Here is a 3,043-nt window from a genome sequence, read left to right as displayed (position 1 = left end):
GCAACGGATACCTGGGCACTGGAAACCCAATTTCACTGCTTGTCCTTCTGGTGGGCCTAGAAACTGCGGCAATCACTGCCACAGAAAGGGCTTCTCATCTCAGCACCCTTGAATGATCCACAGTTCTACGTCCAAGAAAAGTACATTTGACCGGCCAACTTGTAGTCACATGATCATGCTCTCGCCACAGCGGCAATGGGGTTTGGGGTGGACATGGGAGAAATTAGCATGTGTATATAGCCTTTTTGGATTCATCAATTTAAGCCCATCCTGAGTTGGTGAACTCTGTTTAGGAGACAGAACATTGTTCCTCAGTCAGCAGGGGACTGTGGTCAGGATGAGCATTTTGATTGGCTAGTACAATACAACCTCATAATAACTGAAAAAATAAAGAAAATTATATCATGTGCACTATTGGCTTGAAGACCCACAAGGCACACTTATATTCAACTTAGGTATTTATATGTCTGCCTAATGGAGCGTAAGCATTTTAGGGTAGAGACTTTGTCTTTATTTTTATCTCCCTAGTGCCTTGGGCACTGCTTGGCATATAGCAGATGCTCCAAAAATGTCTGTTGAATTTAATAGTACTTGTGGTCCAGGAATTTTTCCATAGCATTAGAAAATCTAAATTTCTCCATGTTTTTGGGAAGACTGTGACTTAAGTAAACAAACAAAAAGGACTTACTGACACATCATGTAAATGCAAAAGAAGTAAGAATTTTTATGACCTACCCTCTTCTCCTAGTTATCTGAGTTCCTCTAGAGGGTACAGAGCTCTGAGATTGTGGCAGATGGAATGTGAGCACTGCTTGAAAGAAGAGAGATTAAGGCATGAGAGAGAAGATAGAATTTGGGGAGAGAACATCAAAAGGGGGGCAGAGATGAAGGAATCAAGGAAAGGGAGCAGAGAATTAGTCTAGGGAGCATTAGAAACAGAACAAGCTTCCTGATAACCTAGAAGGGAATTAGAGAATGGACAAAGTAATTCTGAATGTTGCTTTGATGACAGCAAAGGAGGAAAGACAGAGCTAATATTTTTATACACTTACTACATGCAAGATAGTAGCTAGGAACTGTGTGTGTGTGTGTGTGTGTGTGTGTGTGTGTGTGTGTATGTGTGTATTTAGACTTCACATCAACCTATTAAGGTTGGTACTATTATTGCCATTTTATAAATTATTATTGCCATTTTATAAGATAAGGAAAATGAGACTCAGAGAGATTGAGTGATTAGCTTAAGCACACAGATGAAAAGTGACATCAGAATTTAATGATCCTCCACCTGACTCCAAATTCCACACTTAAAAAAATAACAACAGGAAAAAACAATTCATCCATCTCTGAGTAAGACAGAAAAGGACTGGAGGTTAAGGGGATGATCTTGCTCACTAGAAGCTAGGACTATGTCTCCAAACTGCCTGTAAACTTCCAGGAACTTGAGTGGTGCCTGACTACTTCTGAAGTCTTACATAGAGTAGGCAAATTTGACAAATTTGACAATTAACTTTCTAGATCACTTATACATGAAATTTAAAAAATAAAGACAAGAGAAGCTTTACCTCTCCTGTTAGTTTTTTTTTAACAGTTTGTGGTCAGTTGTTATACCAGTACTAGGCAATTAAGCTCAGGAAATGTCAAGAAAAGACCTACAGATTACTTATTTATTACTATTTTATTTTGTATTGAAGTACAATTGGTATATAACCAATGATTTCATGGATATTACTACTTACAATGAGGCAAGTAAAAATCTAAGTTAAGACATTGAGTAGAGGGATAGATAGATATAACAAAACTCATGAAAGTAACATGTGAATGAATCAAATTTAGAATACAAATGGAAATGCGTTGGGACAGAAGCAGGTCTCTAAATCTGCCCTCTTTTCTATGCAGCTCATTCCACCACACTGCATTTTTTTTTAATGTTGTACTTGCCTTTTTTTTTTTTAAAGATTTTATTTATTTGTTTGATAGATAGAGATCACAAGTAGGCAGAGAGGCAAGCAGGGAGAGAGGGGGAAGCAGGCTCCCTGCAGAGCAGAGAGCTCACGATGGGGGCTCAATCCCAGGATCTTGGGATCATGACCTGAGCCAAAGGCAGAGGCTTTAACCCACTGAGCCACCCAGGCACCACTCCACTGCCCTGAGTTTTAGATGATAGGGAGATTCACATAGAAAAGATGAACACAACCCTACAATTCCTCTGGAGGAGGCAGAGGAAGAGAGAGAGAGGGAGCCTTTGCTGGCTTACCAAGGGGGCCTCAGAGTTGCTGAACATAAGCACAACTAACATAATCCCAGGAGATGGGCACTGGTAAGTAGGAGAATTTGTACAAGTTTAAATGGTCACTAAGACTTGGACATCATCCTTCTATATTGATTTGCATGACTCATTGTCCTAGCCACAGATGGATGGAGCTCAGGGTGAATGCGGCAGGGCAGGAGGGGGTACCTGGAGGTAGAGGAAAAGGAGCCATACCAATATTTCACAAGTGCTCCGCCCTTCACCGGGCAAATAGGCAAGAGAGACAATTGGATTGTTGAATGTCTGAGTAGAAGAGACCACAGACATCAAATGATCTGTTGGAATAAGTTTTTCAGTTGAAAAACACGAATCCAGAGTCTTTAAGTGAAGATCGTGGGTCTGGTAACTTGGTAACCGGTTAGTCTTGTCAGTTAAAGGCTCATTTCCCAGAGCTCTTTTAAGGTCTATGACTCTCTCTAAGCCAGTTACCCAATAAGGACTTTTAGGGTTGTCGGTTGCCCTGGCAGTGATGGAACTCCAATCCTATTCATTTCATCTGATGATTTGGCAGAGGACTCAGAGGGGAAAGAAGAGAAAAGCGTGTAAGGAAGCATCACCACGGGATGAGGCGATGCCCTCATGCAGCTCAGAGCTGAACTTGATGTCATGGACTCGTCTGTAGTGGAGGTTGCTTGGAACTCATAATAGACGTTTAAGAGGGGGTAGAAACTTGGCATAAAGTACATGCTTTCGCCTGCTGAGAGGTCTCTGAGTCTCCAGAGAAACTGCACCCCC

This window comes from Mustela erminea, chromosome 15 (genome assembly GCF_009829155.1).
Source record: "Mustela erminea isolate mMusErm1 chromosome 15, mMusErm1.Pri, whole genome shotgun sequence".
Lineage (NCBI taxonomy): Eukaryota > Metazoa > Chordata > Mammalia > Carnivora > Mustelidae > Mustela > Mustela erminea.
Note: the sequence above shows the minus strand (reverse complement) of the source record.